At 39.7% G+C, this 12,349-nt stretch overlaps 1 protein-coding gene across 1 annotated transcript in view; it reads left to right on the forward strand.

Moving 5' to 3' along the window:
* Nucleotides 1-12,349, forward strand: part of ptprt (protein tyrosine phosphatase receptor type T) — a 1,196,058-nt gene that overhangs the window by 1,028 nt on the left and 1,182,681 nt on the right. The window lies entirely within an intron of this gene.

The following is a 12,349-nucleotide window of genomic DNA, read 5'->3' on the forward strand; positions in this document are numbered from 1 at the left end:
AAATATGCGCATAGTTCCGGTGCGCGCGTCGGTGGGACCAGATGATCCTCTGGCACTTGTTACGCGCCGCGCGGGTTTGGAGAGTTTCTGGTTTCTCCGCTTTAATCACTGATCGATGATTGCTCTGATCAATAATGGGATGTTAAAGCTTTGCAGGCGGCACTGACCCCCCCCCCCCCCAAAAAAAAAAAAACAAAACAAAGAAAAACAAACCCATGATTTAATAATATCAAATGACCAAAATAGAAGAAATGAAAGTGCGCTTGTTGTTGTTGTTGTTACTTTTTTCTGCAGCGGATGAAACCCGCCTTTTTGTGTCTTTATTTCCAGTAAAGTGAAAGTTGATCAGAACTGCCGAGTTCCTCCTCCACATTCTGTGTATCTGAGCGGTTCTCGGCACCTTCTGCTGTTTGGTATTCAGGACCTGTAAGTCCGCAAAAAGAGTCCACATTGAAGGGAAGAGTGTCTCCAAACACTCGGTCTCTCTCTCTCTCTCTCTCTCTCTCTCTCTCTCTCTCTCTCTCTCTCTCTCTCTCTCTCTCTCTCTCTCTCCCCGTGTCTGGCTCCACATTTACGGTGCGGCGCGGAGGACAGTCGCTCTGGCTCCGTGCGTAATGGCGAGGGAGAGATTGCTACTCGCTCCTGTGCCGATAGGGGGCAACATTGGTACATTAAACCCATCCGTCCTTTCACTAAAACCTAATTCGAACTCTGAGGTCCTCAAATTGCGGATCTGGTCCATCCGGCGGGCGCAGACGGAACACGGGGAGAAATGTGAATGCAGCTGATTTAGATAAGATTTGTTCAGAAAATTATGCAGAAATGACATTTTTGGCAAATTATGAAAAAGAATACTGCCAAGTGAGTTTGTAATGTTTTCTAAAAATCAGTTCAAATAGTTTTTTTTTAAATTCTAAACAAAAACCAAGTGTTTTCCTAAAAAGTAAATAATTTGGTTTCCAGTTTGAGCTGTTCGGTGCAGATGGGTCCAGTGAAGCGATTTATTGATCCAGAGATTTGTGAGTTTGGCTGATTTTTGACTCTCAGAAATATAATACGAGCTTCAGCACTAATTGTTGTTTAGGTTTTGGTAGAAGTCACAAAAATGTTCGATTTTTCTCCCCACTTGCAACTGACATTAACACTGTGCAAATGTTACTTTCTGTCCTCAGAGATGTGCTCACTGAAAAAAAAAGTTCCCCTTCAACACATTTAAAACCATTTTTGAGAATATTGTCAGATCCAGATTGCCTGCCTGTTCGTCAGACCAGTACTTTTTAAAACAGTTTGTTCCTCCTGTTTGGTTTTAATTCAGTGGACTAAAAAAGGAAATAAGATGATGTAAAGAGAGTAACAATGATTTGCACAAATTCTAAGTAAATTTAACTGTGTGTCCTCTTGGTTTTTGTCTTTAAATGTTATATATCGTCAGTAAATTCTGCTTCGTTATTGTCAGATCTGATTAAAAAAAGAAAAAAAAAAAGAAAAAGGTTTTTGAATGGTGTTTTCATGCATGTTGCAACAAACGCTGCTTTGGCTCAAATTGTTACCCCGATGAAGGACGATAAAGCAAGTTTTAAGCCATATTCATGAGGAATACCCCAATTAAGGCTACAAACACCCAGAAGTTACCACACAATAGTGGCAATTTCGCAAATTGGGACAAAATTTTCAAACGGTTCGAAAATTTGACACCAATTTCAAATCTGGTGCTGATGATGGCATTAACTCCATATACCAGGTTTGTTTAAGATTGACAAAGATGGATTAAGAAATTACTCTGATGATTCAGAACGCGCCCCAGTTTGCTCTTCAGGATGGAAAGGACCTCTGTGGAATAGGGCTATTAGTTAAAAAGTAGAACACTGACATGAATGTCTGAGAAACACGACAAATCTTAAAGCAAAAGGAGCTGACGATGGCAATGTTCTAGGAAAGACCTTCCCCGCTGACTGTAGGTACTGAAGTGTGTTCATGTTAATTACCACAGCTACTTTTTTTTTTTCATCAGTTAGTCTTTCGATTATTTTCTTTCTGGACTGTGTGTTGGGTCAGGTTATGGAAACCAGGTGCTAGCCTTTGATGACAAGGAAAGGTTTACTTTTTTTTTTTTTAGTAGGTCAACAATGAAAGAGTGACGTTGCCTAACAGGCATCAGGCAAAAATCAGACCTCCAAATTCCAGTTCAAATTTAATGAGTTGATAAATAAGGACCATGCTTCATTAAATTGTGGTAATTGGTTTCTTAATGAAGTTGATATTTTTTTCCATTGATATATATTGGAAAAGGAGATTTGACCAGTGGTTAATATTGATTGATTGTTTATCTTTCCAGTGCAGCAAAATAGTTTTTTTGGCAATAGTCAGTGCTACAATTATAGATTTAGATTTAGTTGGCAGTTCAATAACTGTAGTGTCTCCAAGTAAACATAAATTAGGAGATAAGGGAATTCTGTGTCCCATGATAGAGGACAGTTTTTCAGTGACTTGACCAAAAACACTGGACAGGTGAGCAGAGCCAAAGGGAATGAAAATAGGTGTCAGTGGTGTTTAGCTCACACTGTGAACAAACATCAGAGTCTGAGAAGCCCATTTTATACATCTTATATTGTGTGATGTGTGTTCTTTGAAGAAAAGGTTTACTGACCTTGACTGTGATCTTTGCAGAATCAGTGGATTCTCTGATTGCAGCACGTGAGAAGCTGAGCGAGTGTCTGGGTTTGTGATTGCCCGGGATTAAGACTAAGATCCAGATTTTCTCTGACTTCCTGAACTCTGCCATCAGAAGTGTATCTGTTTTTGGTGAAAGGGTTCAAGTTGTTGAGACTTGCACTTAACTCAACAGTGATGTTTGTGTCTCTAGGTCCTTGGCCTCAGAGATAGGAGACACTTGGGAATCTCTGGATAAAGGTATTTGGTAATGCCAGTATCTTTGCAGGAGAATGACGGTCCAAATCTTTAGGGTCCTGGTGCTTCCTATTTTACTGTATGGGTGTGAGACTTGGACACTAATCAGTGACCTAAAGTGACCACTGGATGTCTTTAGTACTAGGTCTCTTTGGAGGATCTTTGGGTACCGCTGGAATGATGGCATCAAACGAGCAGTTACTTGGAGACATCCTGATGAAGACTATAACTTGCATTGTGAGGCAGCATCATCTATAACATTTTGGGCATGTGGCACATTTCTTTGTGCATGATCCAGCTGAACTAGTGTCGAGAACCCCATGTGTGGAGGAGACAAATGACCAAACCCACTTTGACCTTACTGTGGCAGCTAGATTGCTTTCGAGAAGGGGGAAAGGTCCGCTTGTCTGCCTGAATGGTTACCAGGACCCAGGGTGGTTCCACAGTGTTGTTTGCATGACACCAGTGCATGCTCCCACACTTGACTTGGCGAAACAACACAATGTATTTACCCAAATTAAACATACCAACCCCAAAAAAGGTAGTTTGTCATTCTGCAAAGATTCATATGACCGCGTTGCGATCTCCTCTGTCCTCGGTGATGTCTAGCTGGTTGTGTAATTCCAGGTGAACATAGCTTTTGCAGATCAAGTTGTTGAACATCAGAATTCTGTTTTGCACAGATAGACATTGATGTGTTTTATTTCAGATTTTATTGGCTCCCATTGTTTGGTTGCACGTTTGGTCCCGGACCATGTTTGAGCTTTGGTTGCTGCTCATTACTGAGTATCCAGTTTGAGCTGCAGGTGTTCAGGTGTGTGTTTTATGGAAACCAATTTGCAATTTCTCTTCCAGTTAATTAGATTTCTTGGCAGAAGCAGTGAGAGTGAAAGAGAAGAAAGAGCAAATGACCGTGTTGCTGTCTCTCCTAGAGTTGTTCCTCGATGTGTTGACATGTTGGAGAGATATGGAAATGTCTTCGGCTTTGATCAAATCAGCAGCCTTCATTCCCCTAATTACAGAGAGTTTTATGCGATTAGTGCTTTTGTGTGCCTGGGTATTTACATCAAAGGACAGACTGTGTCTTACTGAAGGTGAAAAGCAGAAAATAAAGGTTTGATAAACAAATAGGAGGTATTGAAGAGGGTAGGTACAAAGGTGACAACTCTGGCTGTCCCACCTCAGTACTGAGCTAATAATCACATAAAACATCAAGACAGCATGGCTAAGTTTGTAGCACGCTAAATGTATAGTTTCCTGTTGTTCTATAATAAACACAAGCTAAACACCATGCTAAATTTGTAGGATGCTGAATTTATAGTACAGGAACTGTATACAAGTCTGTATTTGTATAATGTATTATAAAATCACATTTTTTTTCTAAAAAATTAACTTTTACAATTTAGTAGTCATGGCAACTATATGCTACTTACCCAAGCAAAATTTGTAGCCGTAAATGTACATATAGTGTCCTATTGTTAAGTAATAGACACACTACAAGAATACATTTTTTTTCTACAAAAGACCATTTTTAGGATAGTATTCAAGCCAGCTACATGCTAATTACCCAAGCTAAATTTGTAGAGTGTCAAATTTCTAGTATGCTAACTGTATATAGCATCCTGTTGTTATATAATAAACACATTAGTAGAAGCCATCATGTTTTTTTCTACAAATTGCCTTTTACAAGAAGAGGTCTTTATTTAATGTGGCTAGCCTCACAACACGTGTCTGTCCACCTCCACACAGTGGTGCCAACTTGGAGATTTTCTTGCTAAATTTGGCAACTTTCCAAATCCTCTTGACGACTTATTTTCTCAAATGCGACTCGCAACAAATCTAGCTACTTTTCCTGGCATCACTGGAGACTTTTCTAGTGTTTAGCGACTTAAAAGTGAAACCACGTATTGATCTCATCTCTGTTCTCACCGAGCAGCAGCGGGTCTCCCCACCTCGGCTCAGTCCGCTGCTGCTGCAAAGCCACAGAGCCCAAAGCACTGAGCGGAGGGATATCTGCAATCCTCCGTGTTCCAATGCGCGATGCCTCCGCGGCTGTTCCCACGTGGAATGGCAAATCTGACTCAGACTCAGTCAGCCTACTTACCTCGTTTGCTGCACTGTGATTAGTCTCCAGACTTTGAGAAGCTCTGGCCTTGAGAAGTTATTTTATTTTGAGAAGTGATAGCCAATTTTAATGGCAGAATAAATAAACAAACTAAGAAACACTTTGTTTGTCTCTCCCACAACATTTTTTTTAAACTGTATTTCAACAACGGAGTGTCTATAGGGACGGTACCGGCCCAATAGGAATGGTAATTACTGATACAGTACCGTATCAATACCACTTCCGCGAAAGGCTATGGGAATATTTGTGCATGTGTAGTCATGTTACTGCCTTATTTAGAAGCGAAGGCAAAGTTTGGCACATTAAGTGAATTGGAAGCTGCGATCGGGGCGTATCAGGAGAAAAATCATGTGCTAGTATACAAGCGTAACACTAGAAGCATAGAGGTGTATGCACAGAGTGTGCCAGGGTGAAACCTACTGGAAACAGCCAAGATGGAGCTCAAATACGCAGAAATGGACCTTATTAGTAGTTAATAAATTTGTTTTGTAAACTCCCTTTATTCTGTCCCGTTGAAAACTGTTTTCGCTCCGAGTTGCCCGCTTTAAGTTGCTTCTTAGCTTAGCTCACAGCTAGTTAGCCCGCCTTCCGCCGATGTCGCGCTGTACTTCGCCCACTTTCTCTCTCCCTCCAACCGGCGAGCTGCAGCCGTAGTCCACTACTTAAAGATACAGCATATTTTCCTGTACCTTCAGAGCGTGAATAAAAGGTACAGCAAGAGGATTTCTGTATCAGTGTGGGTAATAATGTGCTCTCCCGTACCTGTCCATAAGTGAGCAACATCTGATGATTGCATTATGTCAGTAAAAGCCAATTGCATCGCCGGTATGGTATTATCGGTATGGATACAGAAATCATCTTCTGGACCAATAATAAATCCACTAGAGTCACAGAAATGTTCCCGTGTCAATAGCAGAGCGCCTACTTGACCAGTACCGGACCCATAGACGTGGCCTTTCAACAAATACATTAACAGTAAATGGACACAGTATTATCATTATAAAGAGATAGGAAAAAAAATAAGCTGTACAATAACAAAAGTAAAGTGTTTCTTTAACATGAATTCTCTTTTAAAAAGTTCAGTGTTGAGCGTGACAGTTTTGACATTTAGGAGAATCTATGAGCTTAATACTGCTTATATATTGTTCAAATTCAGCGAGAAGTCTGTGTGAATTCCTTTTCAGTACTCTGCATTTATGAATATGGAATTTACCAAACAATATTAAAAGGTTGATAATGTATTAAATGATCTCTCCCACAACATTTTTTCCCTACATCTGTTATAATGTCATAATATGTAGATAATATGCAGATTAGCTGATGACATCATGTAGCGACTTCTGGCAACTTTTAGGACAGCCAATAGCTACTTTTCTTACTGAGGAGTTGGGAACACTGCCTCCACAGCACCCCTGTTCAAAGTGCTAGTTAGGAGCTTGGCTGACATCAGGAAGTGAACCTGGATTTCTGGCGTAAAGTACGCCATCATTACACCTCCCTGTTCAAGTATTCAAGACAGCGACATGCTAATTACCCAAGCTAAATTTATAGTATACACTGAATTTGTAGTACACTGACATATATGGCATTCTATTGTTATTTAACAAGTACAGTATAAGAATATATCATGTTTGTTTTTTGACAAATGACCTTTTACAAGCTAGTATTCAAGTCAGCTACATGCTAATTAGCGACGCGAGTTGTCTTGGCTAAACATTACTTTATAGGCTAAAGGGCCTTTCACACTGAAAGCTTCAGCGCGACGTTTTAACGCCCCCCAACGTGTCATAACGCCAGGCCAGTGCGTTTCCAATGCGTCATGACGTCAGGCGCATCACTTCGCATGGCTGCAAAATCTCCGTCTGTATACGGATGTCCATCAATTTTTATTTTCTGGTTCCGTTTATTCCGTCATTTATAATCGCTAACTGAAAAAAAATATTTTATTGCTTCATTTCGACACAAAACGGGAGAGAAGGACGGAATTTGCTTTAAAATGTATTCCATACGGAGGCCGCCATTACAGGAAGCGGTCGTGTGTGCGCAGTGGTGTTCTGGGCAGCGACTCTGTCACCGTGCTCATTGCTTTCTGAAGGTAAAGATGTGAGCAAAACCTCCGTTTATGGATTTCTGTCCAATTTTTTTTTCCATGTTCCGTTTATATCGTCGTATAAAACCGCTAACTTAAAAAAATATATATTTTATGGCTTTATTTTGACACGAAACACGCTCCTGTCAAACCGGGTGTCCCTATGAGAAAATCAAACTCACAGGGTTGGGACCAGGAAGCAGAGTTGTAGTCTTACACACCTCTCTGCAGCTTCACTCCCCCTGCCATCCCCTCATTACCCCATCCCCGTAGAGACGGTGCCTGCTCCCAGACTACCAATAACCAGCAAAAATCTATTTAAGCATAAAAATTCAAAAAGAAAAAATAATATAGCACCTTCAACTGCACCACAGACTAAAACAGTTAAATGTGGTCTATTAAACATTAGGTCTCTCTCTTCTAAGTCCCTGTTGGTAAATGATATAATAATTGATCAACATATTGATTTATTCTGCCTAACAGAAACCTGGTTACAGCAGGATGAATATGTTAGTTTAAATGAGTCAACACCCCCGAGTCACACTAACTGTCAGAATGCTCGTAGCACGGGCCGGGGCGGTGGATTAGCAGCAATCTTCCATTCCAGCTTATTAATTAATCAAAAACCCAGACAGAGCTTTAATTCATTTGAAAGCTTGTCTCTTAGTCTTGTCCATCCAAATTGGAAGTCCCAAAAACCAGTTTTATTTGTTATTATCTATCGTCCACCTGGTCATTACTGTGAGTTTCTCTGTGAATTTTCAGACCTTTTGTCTGACTTAGTGCTTAGCTCAGATAAGATAATTATAGTGGGCGATTTTAACATCCACACAGATGCTGAGAATGACAGCCTCAACACTGCATTTAATCTATTATTAGACTCTATTGGCTTTGCTCAAAAAGTAAATGAGTCCACCCACCACTTTAATCATATCTTAGATCTTGTTCTGACTTATGGTATGGAAATAGAAGACTTAACAGTATTCCCTGAAAACTCCCTTCTGTCTGATCATTTTTAATAACATTTACATTTACTCTGATGGACTACCCAGCAGTGGGGAATAAGTTTCATTACACTAGAAGTCTTTCAGAAAGCGCTGTAACTAGGTTTAAGGATATGATTCCTTCTTTATGTTCTCTAATGCCATATAACAACACAGTGCAGAATAGCTACCTAAACTCTGTAAGGGAGATAGAGTATCTCGTCAATAGTTTTACATCCTCATTGAAGACAGCTTTGGATGCTGTAGCTCCTCTGAAAAAGAGAGCTTTAAATCAGAAGTGTCTGACTCCATGGTATAACTCTCAAACTCGTAGCTTAAAGCAGATAACCCGTAAGTTGGAGAGGAAATGGCGTCTCACTAATTTAGAAGATCTTCACTTAGCCTGGAAAAAGAGTCTGTTGCTCTATAAAAAAGCCCTCCGTAAAGCTAGGACATCTTTCTACTCATCACTAATTGAAGAAATAAGAACAACCCCAGGTTTCTTTTCAGCACTGTAGCCAGGCTGACAAAGAGTCAGAGCTCTATTGAGCTGAGTATTCCATTAACTTTAACTAGTAATGAGTTCATGACTTTCTTTGCTAACAAAATTTTAACTATTAGAGAAAAAATTACTCATAACCATCCCAAAGACGTATCGTTATCTTTGGCTGCTTTCAGTGATGCCGGTATTTGGTTAGACTCTTTCTCTCCGATTGTTCTGTCTGAGTTATTTTCATTAGTTACTTCATCCAAACCATCAACATGTTTATTAGACCCCATTCCTACCAGGCTGCTCAAGGAAGCCCTACCATTATTTAATGCTTCGATCTTAATATGATCAATCTATCTTTGTTAGTTGGCTATGTACCACAGGCTTTTAAGGTGGCAGTAATTAAACCATTACTTAAAAAGCCATCACTTGACCCAGCTATCTTAGCTAATTATAGGCCAATCTCCAACCTTCCTTTTCTCTCAAAAATTCTTGAAAGGGTAGTTGTAAAACAGCTAACTGATCATCTGCAGAGGAATGGTCTATTTGAAGAGTTTCAGTCAGGTTTTAGAATTCATCATAGTACAGAAACAGCATTAGTGAAGGTTACAAATTATCTTCTTATGGCCTCGGACAGTGGACTCATCTCTGTGCTTGTTCTGTTAGACCTCAGTGCTGCTTTTGATACTGTTGACCATAAAATTTTATTACAGAGATTAGAGCATGCCATAGGTATTAAAGGCACTGCGCTGCGGTGGTTTGAATCATATTTGTCTAATAGATTACAATTTGTTCATGTAAATGGGGAATCTTCTTCACAGACTAAAGTTAATTATGGAGTTCCACAAGGTTCTGTGCTAGGACCAATTTTATTCACTTTATATATGCTTCCCTTAGGCAGTATTATTAGACGGTATTGCTTAAATTTTCATTGTTACGCAGATGATACCCAGCTTTATCTATCCATGAAGCCAGACGACACACACCAATTAGCTAAACTGCAGGATTGTCTTACAGACATAAAGACATGGATGACCTCTAATTTCCTGCTTTTAAACTCAGATAAAACTGTAGTTATTGTACTTGGCCCCACAAATCTTAGAAACATGGTGTCTAACCAGATCCTTACTCTGGATGGCATTACCCTGACCTCTAGTAATACTGTGAGAAATCTTGGAGTCATTTTTGATCAGGATATGTCATTCAAAGCGCATATTAAACAAATATGTAGGACTGCTTTTTTGCATTTACGCAATATCTCTAAAATCAGAAAGGTCTTGTCTCAGAGTGATGCTGAAAAACTAATTCATGCATTTATTTCCTCTAGGCTGGACTATTGTAATTCATTATTATCAGGTTGTCCTAAAAGTTCCCTAAAAAGCCTTCAGTTAATTCAAAATGCTGCAGCTAGAGTGCTGACGGGGACTAGAAGGAGAGAGCATATCTCACCCATATTGGCCTCTCTTCATTGGCTTCCTGTTATTCTAGAATAGAATTTAAAATTCTTCTTCTTACTTATAAGGTTTTGAATAATCAGGTCCCATCTTATCTTAGGGACCTCGTAGTACCATATCACCCCAATAGAGCGCTTCGCTCTCAGACTGCAGGCTTACTTGTAGTTCCTAGGGTTTGTAAGAGTAGAATGGGAGGCAGAGCCTTCAGCTTTCAGGCTCCTCTCCTGTGGAACCTGCTCCCAATTCAGATCAGGGAGACAGACACCCTCTCTACTTTTAAGATTAGGCTTAAAACTTTCCTTTTTGCTAAAGCTTATAGTTAGGGCTGGATCAGGTGACCCTGAACCATCCCTTAGTTATGCTGCTATAGACGTAGACTGCTGGGGGGTTCCCATGATGCACTGTTTCTTTCTCTTTTTGCTCTGTATGCACCACTCTGCATTTAATCATTAGTGATCGATCTCTGCTCCCCTCCACAGCATGTCTTTTTCCTGGTTCTCTCCCTCAGCCCCAACCAGTCCCAGCAGAAGACTGCCCCTCCCTGAGCCTGGTTCTGCTGGAGGTTTCTTCCTGTTAAAAGGGAGTTTTTCCTTCCCACTGTAGCCAAGTGCTTGCTCACAGGGGGTCGTTTTGACCGTTGGGGTTTTACATCATTATTGTATGGCCTTGCCTTACAATATAAAGCGCCTTGGGGCAACTGTTTGTTGTGATTTGGCGCTATATAAAAAAAAATTGATTGATTGATTGATTGACCCCTCTCTTCTTCTACGGCGTTTAATGGCAGCTGGCATCCTTATTGTTGGACTGCTGCCACCTACTGTATCAGGCCGTTAAAGCAACCCTAAATCCTCTCAATGAGTCCCGTGTCTTTCAAGTATTTAAAAAGGCAACACTTCCTCCTCTCATTGGACTTTACTGCTAAAATACTTCCTACAGAAACTCCTTTCAGGCCTTACAATTGATTTCCTTCCGTTTTTACACTTTATAGCTTTATTTTGACATGAAATGCACTTCTCTCCAAACGTGTGTCCCGGTGATGAAATCTAACTTACCCCTCTCTTCTTCTACGGCACTTAATGGCATCGCACTGCTGCCACCTGCTGCATCAGTCCATTATAGCAGTACTAAATCCTCTCGATGAGTCCAGTGTCCTTCAAGTACTTAAAATGTCAAGTACTTCCCCTTCTCGACCTTCTGGCTAAATTGCTTTCTACATAAACTTCTTTTAGTACTTACAACTGATTTATTAAGTTTTTACTCTTTAATTGATTCAAAAATGACAAGATATATTTTGTAAAATAAAATATTTTGAAGTAAAATAAAATGCTAATACTGTAAAAGTGTTCTTTGGTTATGATTTTTATCATTTATATTAAAATTTGTGGCATTTGAAAGTGCTGGATTGTGGTGACAGTATTTCACAAGACTTTATTTAAAATTCAGTTGGTCTGGTGGTTCAATCAATCAATCAATTTTTGTTTTTTATTGCGAACTTAGTTGTCAATTCCAGTATCATGGCAGTTCACAATATAAGCAAATCAAATGAACAAAGCTTCTTTGTACTCTCTGTACCTCTACACTCATATGAAAAAATAAACAAGATCAAAAAAGAAGCAAATCAATAAATGACAAGAAAGTTCGAAAGGGAGTGGGAAGAAGGAGAAATCCCACCCCAGTGCACATATCTTCAGTGGTTGCTTAATTGACAGTAAATACAACTGCAGTTAATTTACAATACCTAAATATATTTACAATTTCCCCCCAAAAGTTATCTCCAAATTAAATAAAACATTTAAAAAAGAAAACTCAGCAGTGCCACACAGATAACATGAATGCAGAATGCCACCATAGACTTCCATTTTTTTTTATCTAATAACAGCCATGGACTTGCTGCCAGTAGAACTGCAGGTTGAGGTGCTGAAGTATGTAGGTATCGTGGACCTACTCAATGTGGAGAAGGCCTACGGCCACATGCCATCCATCCACACACCAAGTCTTTGGAGAGAGGTGAAGATGTACAGGGTTGGTGACCAGTACTTGCCAGAAGTGTGGGAGTTTATGACCAAGGAAGTGGGATGCCACTTGAAGGAACTTCATTTGCCCTACATGGTAGAAGAAGAGATAAGCTTCAACAACAGGGAAAAAGACTTTTCATTGGCAATACTTATCATGTCTTTTAGTGTCTTTAAGTGTATTATTTATTTTACCAGGTAATAGCATAAAGGTTCGAATAATTTATTTATTTTGTAAGACACACTTAGGATTTGATTAATTGTGTAGAATGAAAGCAGAAATTACAGT

The sequence above is a fragment of the Thalassophryne amazonica genome, chromosome 3 (genome assembly GCF_902500255.1).
Source record: "Thalassophryne amazonica chromosome 3, fThaAma1.1, whole genome shotgun sequence".
In the NCBI taxonomy this organism is placed as follows: Eukaryota; Metazoa; Chordata; class Actinopteri; order Batrachoidiformes; family Batrachoididae; genus Thalassophryne; species Thalassophryne amazonica.